Below are 21867 nucleotides of genomic sequence, written 5' to 3'. Positions count from 1 at the left end.
TTTTATTGATATAGTGAGCCAGTTTCCCTAAGAGTTTCCACTAAGCAATCCATTTTTTTTCGCTAATTTTTATACCACTTTTTATAGCACTTCCTCAAAATACCAGGTCCTCTATTTTATTGCATGGATTCTGTTTATTCTCTTGCCAATAGCACATTATTTAATCTTTTTGACTTTGCACTATTTCTTAATAACTTGTGGAACACATATGCTGCCCAAACTCTGAGACCATTTTGCTTTCTTTTTCAAAATTCAGGTACCATAACTGGCACAATTAGTTTTATGTATCAATTTTGGAATCACTTTTCCAAGTTTCTTTAAAAGAATTCTGCTTGAAATTTTCCCAGAATTGCATTGAGTGTGCAGATTAACTTGGGAAGAATTGATGTCAAAACATGTTAAATTGCCCCATCCATGGGCTTGGCCTGTAGCCATCTGTTTATCCAAGTCTTCTTTTAGGTCTTTTAATAAGGTTTTACATCTTACTCCATTTTCTTGTTTTAAGTTCCTTCCATGCTTTTTTAATAGGTCCATTTGTAGGTATTCTATAGTTGCTGTTGTTTTTGTGGTCTTATTTTCTGTTAAGTTTTCTACACAATTATTGTTAGTATTGTTAGGATATTGATATTAAGAAGTTGATCTTGTATTTAGCAACTTGATTTACACTCACAATATCCAATAAAGCTGTTAATTTTGCTGGGGTTTCTATATAAATACAACTACCTCTTTCTCTTTATTCTCAGTCCTTAAGCCTCTGACTTCTTCCTCATGTCTTATTTATTTTTGTCCAGAACGTTCAAGGTCCGTAGTAAGGCGGAGAGTAAGAGTGAGCATCCTTGTCTTCCTCCTTAACTAAAAAGGATATATCTAATATTTATTCATTAAAAAAGGTGCTTATTGTAGCTTTTTGAAATAAACGGATTTTACCAGGTATGGAAAATATCTTTCTACTCATTTTTTGAGAATTTTATCATAAACAAGGATTGAAATTTAACGATTTTTTAATATAATTGAGATAATGTGATTTATTTTTCCATTGGCCCATTTTTCTACCTTTGATAAGATGTATTTAATTGACAGATTTTCTGATATTAAACTATTTCAAAGTATTGGGATAAACCCCTCTTTTTTTAATTTGTAAACTTTATGTTTTATGGCAGTTTTAGGTTCACAGCAAAACTGAGTTGAAAGTACAGAGTTCCCATATATCCCCATCTCTACACACCCACCACCTCCCCCATCACGGACATCCTGCACCACAGTGGTACATTTGTTACAACTGAAGAACCTACGCTGACACATCATTGTCACCCAAAGTCCATCGTTTACATTAGGGTTCGCTCTTGGTGTTGTACATTCTATGGGTTCTGACAAAGGTATAATGACGTGTATCCACTATTGCGGTATCATACAGACTAGTCTCACTGTGGGGCTGTAGTTCAAGAGGGAATCCTACAGGGTTCCAACCTAGGCCCAACGTCTCCCCATTTCCCTTATCCCTAAGGAACCTGCCTTTACATTTGCCTGAGAAACATGGGTCTTTCTCTGTTACGAGCACCTTCTGCAGAGTGCAAGTGGGGACACGCAGAGGCTGTCCTCATTGTTTTCTGCTCGCCCCAGCAACCAGAGCTGCTGTTTTGCCCCCCTCTGAAATAGAATTCTGCTAATTTCCCTCCCCTCAGGTGCTTGGTCCACTTCTGCTCCTGCCTGCTGTTTCTTTTCCCTTCTATATTTGTCTCTCCGGGAGTTTTTCATAGTTTTGAAGATCTGAGAGCAATCAACTCCTGTCTTGTTTTTGTTTCATCTAGAGTTGGTTTTGGCATCCAGAGCCAGCATCTTATATTAGTTCTCTTTTTTGTCAGCCAAAGTAGAGATTTAAACCTTAGTTTGTTTGACTCCAAAACCCATGCTCTATGATGTAATAAATAGAGAGCGGACTCGGGGCATTAGTACAACTAGAATTCCAGATGCTATCTTGAAATGAGAAGCAAATAAGCAATTGACTTTCCTAGAGAAATTCAAGGGCACATATTTTAATTCTCTGACCCAGATGTAATAAAACTTCACTGCAGAAAATTTTGAAAACATGATATTATAAACTAGCGATAGCCAATATTTTACCATATTCTGGTATATTTCCTTCCAGTTTATTTGTATAAATTTTTTAAGGCATAAGGAAAATCAATTTACATTTTTCCTCTTTAAAAAAAAGACAACATAAAGAATAAAGAAAAATCCTAGGACAGTTCAAAGGGAATCTCGCTTCAGCCTCAAATACAGAGCCATATCCCACTGAGATCTTGGCAAGGATAGCATCCAGCAACTCTGAAAAGTCCTACCTCATGCCAGTAATTGAAAAAGTCATTCAAAATCCGTGTCCTATGACAGTTTAAAATAAGTTTAAAACAACCCCAAAAGTTTGCCTACTGCTAGGAGGACCTTCTAATTTGTTCCAGGGGACTTAGACCATACTTTTAAATCCATAGCACTTTGCTTTGTGTTTTAGAGGTAATCTCTTCCACCAAGACCTAATTTTTTAGTACGTTCGCACCTCTCAGCATTATACTGAGGTGCTTAACAGATAAACCCTACCTTAAAAGTCTAAACAGTGGTTTGAGGAACTTTTTCTACTTTAGAAAAATCCTCATTCCATATGCAGTTAAAATATGGAAGCAGCCACTCTTGCTTGTTGGTCATGACTTATACGGCAATCATCAACCTCACAAAAACCCAAAGGAAAATTCAGGCCTCTATTATGTGCTAGAAAGTTCGCTGACAACCTAAGGCTGCTGACTGTCTTCAAGAAGTTTAATGTAGGTTACTGTACCTTGTACACACCTTTACACATTTCAAAGCTGTGCAACTCTGGCTTCAGCTCCACTGTGGTTATGATCGAGTATAAGCAGAAAATGAGGGAGAGAGATGTCAGAAACCAGGCCCACTGACGTGATTTCATGTTAGGCTGACCTGTGTTTTCTGTGCAGTTAAAATTACATGTCATGAAGTGACTTGAATGCTACAAAATTTGATTAACTTTATTTTCATTTTTCTACAAGAAAATGAGTTTCCAGGGAACAAAAGACAGAGGAAACCAACTGCTAGCACTTTTTCCATAGGCTTCAACTATTGGACTTCTGTTTCATTAATGACTCTCCCAGAGTCCCTCCCTTGTTTGTTCTTTTTCTTTTTTTAATATAACAGCTTTATTGCGATATAATTCACATTCCATACGATTCACCCATTTGAAGTGTACAATGCAGTGGTTTCTAGTATTGTGCAAACTATCACCACAGGCATTTTTGGCACATTTTCATCACCCCTAAAAGAAACCCTATATCCAGGAGAAGCCACTCCTTGTTTCCCCCCAACTTCCCCACCACAAGAACAGACAACCACTCATTTATTTTCTGTCTTTATAGATTTGCCTATTTTGGACATTTAATATAAAGGGAATGGTACAACATGTGGTTTTTGGTGTCTGGCTTCTTTCACTTAGCATAGCATTGTCAAGGTTCATCTATGTTGTAGCTTATGTCAATACGTGATTCGTTTTTATTGCCAACTAATATTCCATTATTGGACATAACGTATTTTATTTGTCCATTTATCAGTTGATGGGCATTTGAGTTGTTTCCACTTTTTGGCTGTCATGAATGATGCTGCTATGAACATTGGTATAAGATTTTGTGTGGATGTATGCTTTTATTTCTCTTGAGTGCAGACCTGGGAATAGAATTACTGTGTCATATAGTAACTCTATATTTAAACTTTGGAGGAGCTGTCAGAGCTCCCATTTTTTGATCGGGTTAATTTCTCATCCTTCAGAAGACACTCAGTGGGCCAGCCTCAATGGCCTAGTGGCTGGAGTTGGGCATCCTCTACTTTGGTGGCCCAGGTTTGGTTCCTGAGTGCAGAACCAGACCACTCATCTGTTGGTGGCCATGCTGTGGAGGTGGCTCACATAAAAAAAAAGAGGAAGATTGGCAACAGATGTTAGCTCAGAGTGAATGCCCCCGCCAAGAAGAAAGAAGACACTCAGAGAAGATATCCCAGCCCCACCCTCTACTTTGGTCCCCCTGTTAGACCCTCACATTGCACACAGTATTTCACAGCAGCTGTTAAATCTGTGATAGACAGTTACTCAGATGTGAGCTCCATAAGGGCAGGCATAACATCTGTTTAGTTCACCACTGGCAAGTCAGTAGGCACTCAATGAATACTGAGTGAACGAATAAATGAAAGAATGAATGAATGAAATGAGAGCTATTATTTTTTCTAAGCCTAAGGAGCTGATAAACCAAAACATTTTATTTAATAATAAACACATCTGAACGTCTTTTTTTTAGCCTGAAATTGTCCAATAATGACATTTTCTAATTAAACTTGCTTGGTAATCTTGGGGCACATTATCCAGGAATCATCAAATATCTGGCCTAGAAAATCAGAATGCATAAGGAGAATATCACGGAACTGAAGACTGCCACTCATAAAAGATAGAAAGCTCAGCCATGCACTTACAACCATGGACCCCACCACACAAGTGCCTTCTTCTGGGACACAAGAGAATTAGACGTCCCTATGTCATGAAGTTCTAAAGTGGTAAACCAAGATCACCAGACACTACTGTCCTACATGTTGCAGTTGTACATGGTGGACAGTTATGAAATATTATTTTGTCTGAATATAATTTATCCATGTAGCTATTTCTCTCATTTAAAAAATTAGAGTTTAGTTGGTAGTGTTTATGTAGATTGGTAAAATATTCCTGAATGGAATTTGACTAAATATATATATTTTTAAATGTGCGTATCTTTTGTTCCGACAATCTACTCCTAGAACTTGATTTTTGGAAGATAAACCAAGGATTGCGTGTGTGTGTGTGTATGAATATGTATATACATAAAGATGTTTGTTGCAATATTATTTTTAATAACGGAAAATTAGAAATAAGCTCTAATTCCAATAATAGGTTAATAAAATAAAAATTAATTCACCCGTCTAATTGAGTACCTGCAGCTTCTGTGACTGATGCTCTAGAAGGATGTATATTGACATGGAAACACTCAACATATTGTTATGTGAAAAATGTAAGTTACAATGAAGTACACACCCATTTATAGACATAGTACATCACAATTTTAATTTTTTTTTAAATCACATAAGAATTTTACAAAGAAAACTGTAACCACAGCATTCCTTTATTAATGTGACTTTAGGCATTGCATGGTTTTATTAGCAAAATAAATCATGTGAGAAATAAGCATGAATTTAAAATGCAACAGAACATTGTTACATAGACAGAGCAGAGCATTTGATTCTTAAAACATTTCTCCTTCCTGATTATATCAGCAAGTTTTTGGAAACTTCTGAAGATGCTTCCCTGGGCTCTTAGAGAATTCATCTTTGATTCTGGTGCTTTGTTTCCTGAAAAAAAAAATGTGTTTTTATTCAAGATAAGTGTTACTATTAAAAGTGGAATAAGGAATTTTTGTCCTTTGATAATTTTTAAGTCTCTGAATCTTGAGGGGAAAGAATCTGAATATGTTTTATTAAGAACTCAATTGAGGTCTTCTGGCTGGATTGATAACTATAAGTTGTAACCATGGACCAGAAATCAAAGACCTTGTTATGGCTCCGTTACCCCACCATCCTAATTTCGCCCTGCAGTGAAGTGTAAGGGTGGGACCAAGGTTGCCTACAAGGGATCTGTGGCAATCTGACTCTCCGACTGCCAGGCTCATGGTCAGTTTGAAGGAAGCAGAGGGCACATGTGCCCTCAAATTATCACCCTTGAAAGCAGAAAATTGGTTTGAAATGAGGCAATGTACATTAAGATTATTTAAATGAATAGAAAAAAATAGAATATTTGCAGAATTAGGACCAGTCTGAGCTCTCACATATACCTGGGACCCATGGAAGCCATCTGAATGCCTCTGACGTAGATTTGCTTGGAAAGTGGAAACATACGCTTCAACAATCGCAAATAACATTTGAGGACTCACTGATTTGAGATGAAGTTGCCATTTAAATGGACCCTTTACCCCTAAGCTATCAGAACAGTGGAGCCAACAAATTCGTCTGTGAGAGGGAAGCAGAGGAAATATATTGGGTCATTTGAAATTAAATCCCTTGCAGCTGACCCATGAGAGGTGCTGATGGCTTCCAGATGGAGCTTTGTCCAGTTCCCATTGGCCAGATGTTTGGGCCTGTCCGGCAGGATTGTTTTGTATGTAGAGTGGGGAACCATGGAAATAGCATCAGGACTGACCAAGGGTTTACCCTTGAAATAAGAAAATTCCAGTCAGAGGTGTGGTCTATAGCTTGAAGCCTATTCAGTGCAGCCGATGGGCTTCAAACTCCAGCTCTATCTCATCAGAGCTCTGTGCCTTTGGGCAAATTATTTAAACTCTCTGAGAGTTACTTACCTCATCTGTAAGATGAGGGTAATAAGACACCGCTTCACAGCAGTGCTGTGAGGAATACAAGAGATGATCCATGTTACAGGCTGACTCAACAGCACTCAATAATGCTGGCCGCTTATAATTATGAATATCATTGTCGTCATCTTTCTACAAACATTGATTGAGTACTTGTTTTGTGCCTAGAACTGTGTTGGGAGCTGGAAATACAACAACGCATGGACTATTATTTTGGCTTTCCGGAACATCAAGTCAATTATGAGAGACAGGTGAATAAATAGGTGATTGACCAAAGTGAACAGGTGCTGGTAGAGATACGCACACAATGCTTCAGGAGAAGGGAGAGGAAAGTGACGTTTACACACACACCCTTGCCACCCCTAGCATCATGCTTGACAATGGCATCTTATTAAATTTAACACAGTCCCATGAGATTGCCACAATTTCCCACATTTACAGGTAAGAAACTGAGGCAGAAGTAATTCCCCCATGTTCGCATAGCTAGCAAATGGCAAAGTTTGGTTTGTCTCACCTTGTCCTCTCTCTACTCCACCAGGCTGCCTTCTAAGTACCAAGAACCTGGATGGCAGGAAGTGGTGAAGAGGAGTCGGAAAATGTTTCACAAGAGAGATGAAATATTCGAGGTGTCTAGATGAATAAATAAGACTTCTCTAAATGGCTAAAGGGCAGGAAAACACCAGACAGTGGGAATAATTTGTTTAAAGGAATGAAAGTATGAAATAACAATACATCTGGAGAACTGCAGTTCCATTAGGTCTAGAAAATAGGCACAGGTGGAGACCTGTGAAGATCCAGCAGAAATCAGCAATGAGACTGGCAAAGTCAATGAGAGTAGATCACAAAAGGACACTGTAGGTGCTCAAAAAGCTTGGGTTTATTTGCTATGATATGTACCTTTTATCTAGTTACCCCCTCGGTTCAGCGTAAGCCATGGGTAGGCACTCGGTGAATCTCACTCTACAGCAGAATGGAGCGATGAGCTGGAGTGGATGGGAATTACGCAAAGTTTGAAGATCTCTAATACCTCCAATTGCCCCAGAGGCAAAGAAAAGTGCTCCAGTCCGTGGATTTGAATGCAGTTCTCTCATAAATGCAGTCAATTTCGCAAATGGTTATTGAGCACTTACTGTGTAGCACACGTGGTTTTACGTGTCAGAGGTATACATGCATGAACAGAACAAATGAATTTATGTCTTTGTGGAGTTCACATCTTAGTCAAGAGAGACAGAGACTAAATGTCACAAATAAGTAATTACGTAGGATGGTGGTAAGTGCCACAGAAAAAACAGAGCAGAGTAAGTGGGGTACAAAGGGCCAGATGGGGGCAGCATCTGCAGCTTCAAACGGGGAGGTGGTGGGGAGCTCACTGAGAAGAAGATATGGGAGTAAAATCTGAGGGATGTGAGGGAATGAGGCATATTTGGGAAAAGGCAATTCCAGGCAGAGAACAACCTGTGCAAAGCCTGAGGCAAGAACATGCCTGATGTGTTTCAAGAATAGAAAGGAAGTGAGTGTGACTGCAACAGAGTGAGTGAGGGAAGAGGGGCACGGCAGGGGGTCAGAGAGGTGCCTCTGAGTTAAATGGAGAAGGCATTGCAGAGTTCTGAGCAATGAGTGACGTGATCTGACTGAGGTTTGAAAAGGTCGCAGTGTGGCTGCCGTGGTGAGAATAGACATAAATAAAAATTTAAACCAGGAGGAGCTGGATGTCTCAAAGTTAGGACTTAAATGTCTAAATCAATGGCCCTCAAACTTCTGACTGTGATCCGTGAGAAGAAATACATTCTATATGATGACCGGTATAAACGCATTCACCGATGGTACTAAAGCAAAATTATATACTTCAATTCTAGTTACTCATGCCATTTGGATGCTCTCTGATGTTTTCTATCCTAGTTTACATTATTCAATTTCATTTCTGAATTTTCTGGTTATCCCTCAATAGATGGATTTTGTGAGTGTATCAGTTACAACCTGTAGTTTTAAAAACACTTGAAAAAGAATCTTTGCACAAAAGGTTGCATCGTGTATCTCAAGGTGGTTAAGAGTAACCGGTCTTGGTGCCTCACACCACGGGTAAGGCTGAGTTTCATTCATTTTAATATAATTGAAATAATATTAAAGTTAATCCAATATTCTCGTGGTGGAGGCAACTGATGACAATATTTATCTCGGGTAATTCACTGATATAGAGCCCCAAACTATGGCTTAAACTATCAGATTAGACAAACGTATGTCAAGTATCAAGTGGAAAATGAAATAATCTAGTACTAGTGCACATTAGAAATCACGTGTGGATAAACTGGGTTAAAAGCTGAATTAAAAAATGAAATATTAGCTTTTCCCACGACCATGCTCTGCTAGATGTGTATTTGTACTCAACCAAGTTACTGGATGCTGTTCTTTTTCTTCCTTCCTTTTTCTTTTATCATAGAAGGAGCATTTTCAGTTGCAGATGATATTTTTTGCAGGCTTAGAGTATGCCTATTGAAATGAACGCTACAACCAGCGCTGTGCTACTGGAGACAGCCAGACAATGGGAAAAGTCGTTGCTCACATGGCCGGACCTGTAATCAGTCATTTTTTAATTTATCCTAGGAGTACATTATTTATGTAACATTGAGTGACCCTTTTTCAGGCTCTTGGCCACCCTTTGAACCTTTGCCCATGTATATTATCAACCTTCAGTTGATAGGCTGAAATATTTGGATGCAGAGTTTATAGCAGAGACTAAAGCTGGGGGTGTCAAAACACGACAAGAAAGGCTTTTTCTTGTTTGATTTCTGGCAGAGATCAGAGTGGAAGTGATGGAAGGCTTGGGAAAAAGCCCAATCCTGTCAGTGACGCTAGCCAACTTGGCCGACGCCATAGCTTTAGAGGGTTCAGATGAGCTTTGTGTCCGTAAACCTTTGAATACTTGTAGAGGAACTAATCTTACTGTCTGAACTTTTCTGAGGTTCAACACGTCTAATTTCTCTGGAGCCAAACTTCTAACTCCAACCAGACTCTCTCCGCCCACCACACACGCACAAAGGCATTGGGCTCGAATCATATGTGCCAAACCTAAACTCACAGAAAATGGCCAGAAAGTTCTAGAGTTTGTGCCTGTACATCACCTCCATTGACAATGCTGTTACGTGTTCTACTTTGCAGCATACATCCTCCTAAAAAGTCTGGAGGTTTTTGTTGGTCTATTTTTGTCCTTTTTTGTGTGTTTGTACAACTATAGAGTTATGCAAACTAAAAATGGCCTCTATATGACATACCCTTTTGAATGCAAAAGTTTCTACTGTTTTCTCTAGAAGATTTAGGCTGATTTTTACAATTATTTCCAATGGATGAGATTATTTATTGGTTTGTATTTTATAGGTGAAGTGTGTTGTGTGCATGTATGAAAAATAACTTACGATCTTCATACTTTCTACAGCGACTTAGTAGTTAAAAATTTCATGATTCAATTTTTTTTGGTATCTGTATTATAATTTGTCGTAGGCAAACCCTCCATAAAAACAAGATTTCCCAGAGAAATCATGATCTTGCAGTGTGTAAAACTGAGTAAAGACAGAGATTGTCTAGGAAGGAAGATGAGCTTTTTCTAAACTCATCGTTTTCATGTCGTACATATTTTGGATATTCATCTTAGGGCTTTGTAGAAATCTGTGCAAGAATCTCCACTTAGAACTAAGTTATCTCCAATGCACACATTTCTTTGAGTGCATTCTTATTGAAACCACATTTCCAACTTTTACATCCCTGGTGTTACTGTGCCTATGACGCTGGCTCAGGACCAGGAATTTGTCTCACATATCCCTGCCACATTTCCTGAGTGAATTCAGGGTTCCAGTTGTAGCTGCATTTGCTCTGAACTGTAGACACATTCAAGAAAGACCATATCTGATAGTCAGAGAATAATCCCCAGTACCCTCTTCTTCTGGCAGGCACACTTCCATGAGGCATGGTTTGTATGCCCAATACTACCAGAGTCCTCTGGGATTGTGCATCTTCCAGCCTGGTTGGCAGGCCAGTTGGCCTTCATTTCTTAACACAACCCAAATGTATAAGTAGGTCACCATTAGTGGCCCCTCATGGATAAAGCACAAAGCATTTGCTAGAGAAGAAATGTGGGGAGGACAGACAGCTGATTGGTGCTTCTTTGTCTCCCACATCCAGGATCTCTTGCCCAATGTCTAGCACGGAACTTCACATTTCAAATATCAGTCATATGAAAAGCTTACTGGAACACCCAGCAGATATGGAACACACTTCAAACATCTAACAGAAATCAAACCAAAGAATAAGATATACACTGCATTGCCATATTCTGCAAAGCTAGTTTTGTTTTTAACCACTCTATCATTGATTCAACAAAAGGAGGCCCCCATTTTATGCCAACTATTCAGCATTTGTGTTTGTTTCCTTCTGTTTCTGCTTTACCTAAAATAGCTTTCTAATGTGTTTATGGATTTTGACAATACTTGGGACCATATCAATAGGAGCTCACACATTTTAATTTCAATTTGAAATTAAATTCACCGTATAAAACAAACCTGCCAAAATACTTTTTCAAATCAGAAGGGCTTCTATACTTTTGAATGAATTTCAATGTACTCCATATGTAGATAATTAATAGTGGGTATTTAAGTGCTTTTCATAAAAATTTACATCTCTAGCGTTCCAAGAGTCATTTATATAGTATCTCATGAACATTCTTATTATGACCACTGTGCAAATAAAAGAAATAAATTAATACGGTGCCTTATAGAAGATTGTATTTTAAAATCCATATTTAACCTGATAAACTCAGAACCTTTGCTAGAAAAAAAGTAAAAAATACTCATCCATCCATAATTTAGGAAACCTAAACTCCATTTTCACGGGTCTTTGCTCTATTGAAGTGACTAATCCCAAAGGAATCTACATGTCTATGTTTTATTGTGTGGAAGGGGTAATATGGAGTGTTTGCAGATTTAAAAGGCTTCCAGACCCAAAGGAATCAAACTCTAATGGTGCCATTTCTGAAACTGGGGCTGGCAGTTGGGCGGAGATGCTGGCAGCTGGTACATCTGCGCACTGGAAAGGTCAGCCATGTCTGTTCCTTGGCAGAGAGGACTGTGGCTTTTTCCCCATCCCCACCCCCATTCCATGGAACCAGAGCCAGTTCCTAAGAGCATACCAGGCACTTAATGAACAATTTCTCCATTATTCTTTCAGGAAGGACTAGCCACAAATCTAAGAAGTTTGTAGAAGAATTTTCCTTGGATATATTTTAGTCCCTCCAGACTTAAATGTAGATAGACAAGAGGGTCCCCATTCATCCAGAGCATGTGTGTCAAACCACAGTGGAGCACCAGTGTTGCGTTCTTTACCTAAAAGGGAATGCAGGCTGGGAAGAGAGAGTCATACAGGCCAAGACAATCTTGCCCAAGGGAGGCCTGAGGAAAGAGCTCTGCCTTCCGGGCTAAAATCCATCCTAAAGGTGACTGATTTCCCTACTCCTGGTACTTACTCAGCAGCATAACTCAGGCTATGCGATGAGGACAAAGAATCACTGTGGCAGTTTTAATTTGTGGATATGCCCATGTAAGATGAAGACAAAGCTATCCAGAAGGAAAATGATACAGAGGTTCTCTACAAGTAGCAAGGGTATGTTTTCTCCATCTGTAGAGGCAGCCACAGTAATGAGAGACAGCACAGTAATAACCCAGGGCTCAGTTTCCAGTGAGAGCCTGGTAGGGATCTGGCTCAACACACGCTGGCATTCAATCATGCTAAGCATTAAGAGCTTAGGTGTACATAGCAGAATATACTAATGAAATGTTCCTAGACTCTCTCCTCTTGAGGAAGCAAGCTTTCTGTGGAGACACAGTGGGCAAACTTCTATGATTTAGCACTTTTAATTTAATTTGCTGTTGTAAATAGCGACTGAGAGCAAAAGAGATAGATGAAGGGATACACTAGTCATGCAAGCTACCTGTTAGTGTCTTACGCTTATTTGGGGTTAGGTTTCCTAACCATTTCTCACCTTATTTTATTGTGTAAGAACTTTGATTTTGAAAAGATTAAGTAATAAGTAATAGCTAGCAGCTTTTCTGCATCAGATTCTATAGAACCATTAGGGAAAGAGAGAGAAAGAGAGATCTTTAGAATACTCATAATCAAGTAGAGAATGATCTCATCAATCAAAGTTCTCTTTCCACAGTAAATGTCCCCCACCATGATGTTATAGACAAGTTGGGGTGGACAGGTGTGTGGACAATTTTGATGCTGTGATGTCCTCTCCATCAAGTATCAGCATTCATTTAGCTGGTCTGGTGGGCCAGGCAGGTGCCCTTATTATCTGAAGATGGAGGTGCTCATGAGGACTACCTTGCTTGAGAGAGAGGCCTACTCCTTAGGAAAGGGGTCCAGGTGGTCAAGAGAAAGGTGAACCCAACTGTCTGAACAGGGAAACAATGGGTTTTAACTTCAATAAGACAAAGAAGAAAGACTATCTTACGTAAACGGGCTAAGAAGTCTTCATAGTCAAGGCAACAGAAAATTGGTTTTACAGTGGAAAAAAATAAGATTGAAGAGATGATAATGGGCTATGGGGCAAGCTTTCTGATGATGTAAGTTGTGGGTGGGTATACAACAAGAACACAAAACTATGTCTCCTGAGGGTGAGACTGAGCTAACCTTAATAGTAGAGTCATTATGATTATGCAATTTAGGGAAAAATGACACACCAAACCTGTAAAACGAAAGCGTTAAAAAAAAAAAAAAAAAGGAGGGAGAGAAGGAAAAGAAGACAGCATGACAGCAGAACAAAAGAGAAAATAGGATATGAAATCATTTCCTGGGTCTAAGGCAGCGTTTCCCAGATCTTCATGGTAGATAAGTGATTTTTCAAACAACTGTTTCATGTAGTGTTAAAATTCCGCCTCAGGGGAACCCAGGGGAGGTGGAGCTGGGGTGAAGGATGAGTGGAATGAGTTTCCAGGTCCAGGACTACGCTGCCTCTCGAAAAACAGTTTCCACTGTATACATAAATGGTTCCCGTAAAATTATTTGGCTTCTGGGGCATAAAACAGTTTGAAAACAGCCTTCTAAATTATCATTCTTTATGGTGGCCATTTAACTCAATTCTTGAGATTATATCCATGATGAGGCCTCCTTGGCATTCCTTCAAGACAAGTGAAAAAAAATTTAGAAGGCTTAATTCACCAATCAACTTGTTTCTCTTATTCCTCACAACAGCCAATTACAAGAGTATATTAACCCAGGCAACCAGCATGGTGTCAATTTCTTTGCTCATCTTGGAGGGGCATGACTGTCAGTGGAAATTGTTTTAGTTATGTCAATTTTGCAGCGAAAAGTGCAAGAATCAGTGAATCCAAACCCTTGGAGTCCTACTCTGCCTCAGTCTTCAACTTGCTCATTCAAGGGATAGTCTATGGGTCATTTTCATATCCCTGGTTCCGAGAGGGACCCTGCCACCACCACCAATTTCTCATCTTTTCAATCTCTTTAGAAGCTTTGCCCAGCCCCATAGAGCAACCACTTGTGTAAATTCCAAATAAAAGGAAAACTGGTAGGTATCTTTCTGTTGTACTTACATGGTAAATTTCAGGCAATGCCACAAGGATTCAGTTACTAAACTTGGTTTAAATGAAAACATTTTCATTGTAACTCAGACCTAAATCAGTACGACTTAGAGAACATGTCAATAATATTGGTCAGAATTAATTCATGTGGATGGGAGGGTAGTACTTCAAATCTCCTTGTTTCTTGAACCAGATAGCTCTCTCGTCCCTTGTAGACCATTCCTAATCCGCTATGTTTAAGTGTGATTGAGATGTCTCAAAATCTTATGCATTCTGTCATTTCTAATTCTTAAGAGATTTATAACTTGTTTCTGCACTATAATTAGAGTATTATACTTCTAAATCAAAAACATTCATCAATTTTCATGTCCTTGTACCAGAACGTCTACATATAATAGAATTGCTTAGAAACTCCTAGATCTTTGCTAATCACATTAGTAAATTCTTCCTCGGTATCCTATCTTATTATCGAAACAACATGTGCTTCAAATTTTGGCCACTCACAAGTTATTTCTTATAGAAGAAGGAGAGCATTGCACATGGCTAAATGATGAGCATATGTTAGCACACAAACACACACTGGGAGTCAAAGTCTGCTATTGGGACTGCAACCTATCTGGCCAACGAAAATTATAGATGTGCCTTTGAGGGCTGGCTGTACTAATTCACATAATTAATAAAGCTTGTTCAAAATGGTGGCTCATATTGCTGTATTTACTTATAGTGTCTCTATCTTAACAACTAGGGTCATTTACTATCCCTCTATTCAAGTTGTGACTTTCTGTCCCTTGGAAATATTCAGTCTGAATCCATTGCAGTTTATGGTCACCATGTCCTTGCATGTAGTAGCCATCATTTGCCCTGTTACAGTCTTTCTTTGAAGTATTGAAGACATCCTATGAGAAAATATTTACCTTCAAAGAAGTTTCATCATTCCTTTGGACACCTGGTAAATCTGACCACCTGTTGTACAATGCTGAAATTTCAAGTGTTTTCTGCTCTCAAAAATCAGGAAATGTAGGGGCTGGCCCCGTGGCCGAGTGGTTAAGTTCTCGCGCTCTGCTGCAGGCAGCCCAGTGTTTCGTCGGTTCGAATCCTGGGCGCGGACATGGCACTGCTCATCAGACCACGCTGAGGCAGCGTCCCACATGCCACAACTAGAAGGACCCACAACGAAGAATATACAACTATGTACTGGGGGGCTTTGGGGAGAAAAAGGAAAAAAATAAAATCTTAAAAAAAAAAAAAATCAGGAAATGTAAAAAGCTGAGTCTAATCAGGCGTTGGTATCATTCTTAAGTGAACTAATTAGCATACTATATGTCCCTGGTTTATAACTTTACAATGAAGAAGGAACATTTGTGTTTGCCTAGAATGGCTTAAAGACTTAACAGCAGAATCATACCACAACTGCTCATCCTAGAAGCCAAAGAAGTTGGTTTAATCCTGAAATTCACATTGTTAACACCAGTTTTAAAGCCAACATCCACTATGGTAACAAAGACCTCACCCTGAGTGACCAAGTGTAGTGAGTTGAATTGTGACCCTCAAGAGATGTGTCCATGTCCTAGTCCCTGAAACCCATGAATGTGACCTTATTTGGAAAAAGGACTTTTGCCAATCTAATTAAGTTAAGGACCTTGAGAGGAGTTCATCCTGAATTATCTAGGGGGGCCCTAAATCCAATGACATGTGTCCTTATAAGAGAAAGGCAGAGGGACATTTAAAATAGACAGAAGAGGAAAAGACAGACGCAAGCAGAGGCCACGTGAAGATGGAAGCAAAGACTGGAGCACCTCACCATGCACACACCAAGGAGTGCCTGAAGCCACCACAAGCTGCCAGAGACAAGAGGGATTCCATTCTGGAGCCTTCAGAGGGAGCACAGTCCTGTTGACACCTTGATTTTGGACATCAGGCCTCCAGAACTGTGAGGGAATAAATTTCTGTTGTTTCAAACCATCCAGTTTGTGGTAAATTGTCATGACAGCGCCGGGAAACTAATGCACCAGGATTTGCTTTCCCTTTGAAACAGCAGATAAAGACATAGGATCATTGAGTGTCAAGAAATGTTACCTTTCAGTTTAGGAGAGGAAAAGCAAAGCCTGTATATAGGTGTAATGCTGGGAAATGTGACATTTTGTTGAATGATATAGAATTGATGGTATGGTAGGCTGTTCCATTTCAAAATAGGAGGAAATGACATATTGACACCTGAAGAAGAAAGCTGACTTGGAAGGAAGTTTAACATAGTAAGTCAGACGTATTCAATCATCAAGTCAGAATTGTTTTTTACAGACTTTGATCTATAACAACAACAAAAAAACACTGCAAAGAGCAAAATTTTATAAAATCTCCATATCCAAGACTGAATAAATAGCACACATCTCCAAGAAAGTATGAAGAGGAGTCAAGAGGACCCGGTGTGTCTTCATTTTGGAAGAGTCGAGGGTCTCCCCTATGCGTTGATTTTGTCCTCAGATAGAGTTTCCTGAGATGGACACATACGCTCCCTGTAGCTTGATCCCATGTGCATCTGCTCACAGACTGCACTCTGGCTGGGTTACCAATGTCGGCATGAAACTCCCAAGCTCACCATGTATTTTATTGTTTTATTGTTCCTGTTAATTTTTAGGGATATTGTTTTTTTTTGTTCAAGTCGTTCTATTTTGGGTTATATACAATTATTTTTTATTAGTTGTGAAATGGGTAGTGACTCTTGACTGCACTCATCTGTGAGAACTCACCCTTCAAGATCCAAGAGTACCAGCGTGTATTTGAATGGACTGTGAGATTTCCAGGCTCTACCCGGAACTACTCTCTCCAAGAAGGAGCTTGGTTCCATCCCATTGTCATTCCCATCTGAGGAGACATCTTGCTTCAAATGGGTGCTCTGATCTTCTCATGAGAAGGTCATGGCAGGTCACCTCGTGATGCCTTGAGCCTGGATTCCTTCAAGATGTTGTTATTTTTTCTGCATTGCTTTGTCTCCAGTTTGAGCACAGGCCCTGGCCTCAATTCCCTAGAGTGATAGTGAAGACTGGGCTCCAACCACTCTGAGACTTTACTGGAATTTGAGAAATAACTGAAAAAAGGAAAGACTTGGCAAACAACTTGTAACCATGACCAGGGGCTCCCGGACCAAGAAGGGTGATGTCACTGCCTCACTCCCAGATTCCCAACATCTTGAATAGGCTAGGTACCACCCTCAAAGGAGATTTTCTCCTGAAGTCCAGTCTCAAAAACTAGGCTCCAAAAAAGGAGGAACACCCAATTCAAGTCCTCCCAGTCATCTCTATCCCAGCCTAGCCTCTCTTGAACAAAAGAAAAAAACATATTGAAAGGAATACATAAAGCTTAGTTCCAGTTAATTCCATTCTGTGGCAACTCCTCCCTCTCTCCACGTTCTCAGGCCAGAATGGTGGAGTCACCTCTGAATTCTCCCTTTCTCTCTGAAAGCCCACATCCAATGCCTCGTATATCTTAGCTGTTTATTCAACATATGTCCAGAATCTGAATTCTTCTCGCAAACTCCACTATTATCACTTGCTTCGAGCTCCCATTATCTTTTGCCTAGATTAATGAAGAAGGCTCCTAATTTGTCCCAGTTTTTACACCCTGTTTTTCCCATCCCTCACAGTACAGTCTCCACTCAATAGTTCAAAGAGATTCTTTTACCATTTCGGTCCTACTATTTAGGACCTACAACTGTTCAGTCTTCTCCAGGACCAGCCTTAGAGCCTTTGCCCTGGCCCCTATATTTTCAAGCCCCACTCAGCTCCTCCTCTGGTTGATAGCTGTTTTCAGGGGCCAAAAGAAGGTGACCCCATAGAGCCCCCTCTTTTTCCTCCTCCTTGTCCCCACTGTGATTTGAGCACCCTGAGCAGGAATTCTCTGACCAACTGGCCCCAGACCACTTCTTCCTTGGGGAAAGCCTCTTCTCTGTCTATCCTCTCTAGGTTCGAGTGTGTAGGACCTTGCCACACTCTTAAGCTTGAGGGATAGCCAAGAGGCAAGGTCAAGGCTGTGGCTGTGGGCTTCCATTTGTCCTCTTACCCTGACTCTAGAACTGTAAGAGACTAGTTTGTGTTTCCCATGTTACTCAGAGAAAAGCCAAAGTCTTTTAAAGTCCTCCAAGGCTGGGTGATACCAGCCTCCCCTTGCCTCTCCCACCTCATCTGCACCCCGCCCCTGAGCCTCCAGTGGTCCTGGAACACTTAGAGGGGTTCGCATCTCTGGGCCTTTGTGCTGGTGGTCTCCTAGGCCTGGATTCCTCCCCCCTCCATCTCCTCTCCCTTCATTATTTTTCTTCATTGCATACATCTCCTTATGCCATATTACATATTACATAATATTTTGTATAAATATGAATATAGATAATGCCTACATGCAATTTTCAAAAGATGAAATCATGATTCTCATACAAATATAAAATGAAAACAAGTCAAAGATGTTATTTAGTTCAACTAGAATGAACCAGTAAGATGTTAAAACTGGCTCACTGAGACTTCGTCTTGCAGAGGGTCATATTCTTTACTTAATAAAATTCATTTGCATTGCCGGGCACAGGAGACATTTGCGCTGCTATGGATAGGAAACTTACATTCTGATAAGAACTGATAAGATCCTACAACTTAAATTCTATCCACAAGGATTTATAAAATAATCTAGTCAACCAAAGACATCAAGGTGCACACCTTACAGATTCAGATAATCCCGTGAAGATCTCTTAGACAAGACATTCCACTGAAAGGGCACCCAGTGATTTCTTTTGCCCGTTTTCAAGTCTTGGACCCATTCAATCCTGCCAATAACTATATACTCATATTCTACATTAATATACTACTAGTATATATTATTTGTTAATATTTGACTCTCTTCCCGTACCAGAATGTAAGTTCTCTGAAAGAAAAGATTTTTATAGTTTCTTTTACTGCCGTATCTCTTGTGACTAGAATAGTGTCTAGTACATAGAAAGCATCTAATGAATTTTCGTTGAATGAGTGAATTCACAGCTCCACTAGTACATGGAGTGACTATACAGGCCTGGAGGAGTCTAAATCTACATAGAGAAAACCACTGGTTATCTCATAAAAGTAATGCAGTCTGCAGAGATGTGGTTCACATGAAATTTGCCCTCAGTTTATATTAAGTAAAATGCTTAACTGCAGATCTTCAGCTTTCTTCAAGGCTTCAGTCAATCCCCAAAATAACTAATGGATTCTCACATTGCCTTTGCTTAATAAATATACCCTAGTGTTGTTTTTTTTTTCAAAAAAAAATATATATATATGCCTCAAAGGTAAATTCAAATTTTTACCCATTGGAAGCAAAAACTACTGGCTTGTTTTTTTTCCCCTACGTGTTCCAAAATCTTGGAATCTAGAAGGTTAAGGTGCCTAATTACATGTACACTTTTTATAAACTTCAGTGGCTGTTTAGAGACATGGAATATTCTCTATAAAGACACTTTTTATTTTTGCTTTTCGGCGGTCCCCCTCTTACTAAATTGTTGGCTGTTCCAGAGGTAGGATCCACTTTTTCCTCCTTTAATGGAGTATGCAAAAATACCTATTCTCATTTTTGACACATTTTATTTCTTACTAGAAGGGCTCTTCAGTTTAGCTACTTGTATTCCAGGTCAGACTTTCAGCGGATCTGTTTTTCACATTCTTGGGTTGTCTCTAGGATGGAGCAGCTGTCTTTACAAATCTCACTAATTGTATTTTTCAAAACGAAAGCAACAAACTAACTAGGTCCTCTGTCCAAAAGTTTATCAATGCTCTAGAAAACCTCAGAGATTTAAGACATTCTTATAAGAAATGGTCACAGCGATTCTTCTCTCAGCTAGATTGCTTGTGCATTCATTGAGCGCTGAACTTAGAGGTCTATCTAGTTAAAATTCTACTTCATAAGCAGGAAATCCAAACCTTCTAAGATTCTACCAAAACTGGGCTTTGGTATATTGATTTCAGCCCCAAAAAGATATACTGAAGACAATATTTGGGAGGAAAAAAGAAAGCAAACAAATGTTTATTGAATGTTTGTGTTCCTGACAGCGTGCTAGCCATTTTCAGAAACTATTTCGTTTAATTTTCACAATTTTCCTAGGAGGTGGTTGTCATCCTCCCCCTCAATCTCCTCCATCTTTGCATATTAGGAAATTGAGGCTCATGAGGTGAATAACTTGGCCAAGGTCGCAGAGATGGGGAATGACACAGTCAGGACTCAGAACCAGGTGCCTCAGGCTCCCACTGCTTTTTTTCACCATGGCAGGCAGGCTGCAGCCAAGTCACTTAACTCTCTTCTGCTTTAATCTGTGCATTTGTAAATTGGTTAATGAGGCTTAAAGTGCTACAGGAAGGAGAAGTACAGAAGGGATAAATTTTAATCATATTCATACTTGAAATAGACATTTTCAAGGATTTTACAATGATCCATTGCAGATGTGTAGAAATGGTAACCAGTGAACTTCAGATCGGGGCTATGAAGGGTTTATTAATGGTTGCCACAATCAAAGGTTTCTTGCCTGAGTGTTTCTTAATTCCCCTTGTTCAATTGAAAAGGGCTTTGCCAGTAGAATTTGTAATTCTCTTGAACTTAACCACTATATATACAATATAAAGAAGGTTCTTGACCTGGCTCTAAACAAAATAGCAGTGTGGCTTTGGGCAACTCTTTTCTGTATGCGGAACACTTTGCTTCAGTCACAGGGGAATGGTCATAATTTTTTACCTGGCCTCTCTGGGCAATTGAAAGGCTACAATGAGGTAGGAGATGAGAAAATGTTTTCAAAAACCTGATAATAAGTTTATTGAATGATATCGTAGTAAGAAGTGATAGGACACACCACTCAGTGTGTTGAACTTGTCCTTCATTTCAACGGACTAGCTTGGTCAGCAAGTTTCCTGTCGCTTATACTGTTCCCACCTGCAATGACGAAAGTCACAAGTGTGCATAGAGCCTCCTCAGTTCATCCTCACAAAAACAGAGAACCCAATATCATTCCCATTTCCCAGGTGAGAGAACTAAAGGCCAAAAATTTCAAATAACTGGTTCAACACCAGCCAGATGAGACTCAATCTTGTATCACTTAGCTCTATAGTGTATGCTTGTTTCTCCATACCACATCCCGCAACTCGGGAGACTATCGTGGTTTATTCCACACAGCGATGCATAGAAGGCCCCTCATAAAGGATAGGGTTTGGGCAGTGCCCCAGACTGGGAGACCACCCCCCACTACAGCCATCCCCGGCCAGGTGGAGACACCCAGGGTCCCAGAAAAGGCATTCCTTTCATTTGGAAGAGACAGCGCGTTCAACCTCTTAGCTGCTTTAGCTGCTCTCTTGCTGCTTAGCTTAATTGGTTTGTCTCATTACCTTGTTGCTTGCCACTATCTCGAAGAAGAGAAAATGGGACATTCAGTTTTTCATCAGCAAGGAGTTCAGACAGGCCAGATTTTGGATTAAGCTCTGAATCTCACCCAACCCTTTCTGTTAACACAAGAGCCTGTGTTCACTCCTGAACCTTGTTAGCTCATGACTGTGACAGATGAATTTACAGGAAAATCAGGGGAGAAAGAAGACTCCACATTGGACACTCAACTGGCAGTCACTTAGCATAGACTTTGAAGAAAGTTTGAAAATTTGGTTTGGATGAAATCCGCCTCAAGTGGCTCTTTCCTCTCTTTTAACAAATGAATCACATGGCATGACAAGGCAAGAATGTCTCTAGTCGTATTGGATATGATGAAGTGTGATAAGACAAAGAAAAAATCCTATGAGTTGAGAGAAAATTTTTTCCTTTCATAAAAAATATAATAGAAACAAAGGGAAATGAATGAA

This window comes from Equus asinus, chromosome 1, assembly GCF_041296235.1.
Source record: "Equus asinus isolate D_3611 breed Donkey chromosome 1, EquAss-T2T_v2, whole genome shotgun sequence".
In the NCBI taxonomy this organism is placed as follows: Eukaryota; Metazoa; Chordata; class Mammalia; order Perissodactyla; family Equidae; genus Equus; species Equus asinus.
This window is presented reverse-complemented; position numbering follows the sequence as displayed.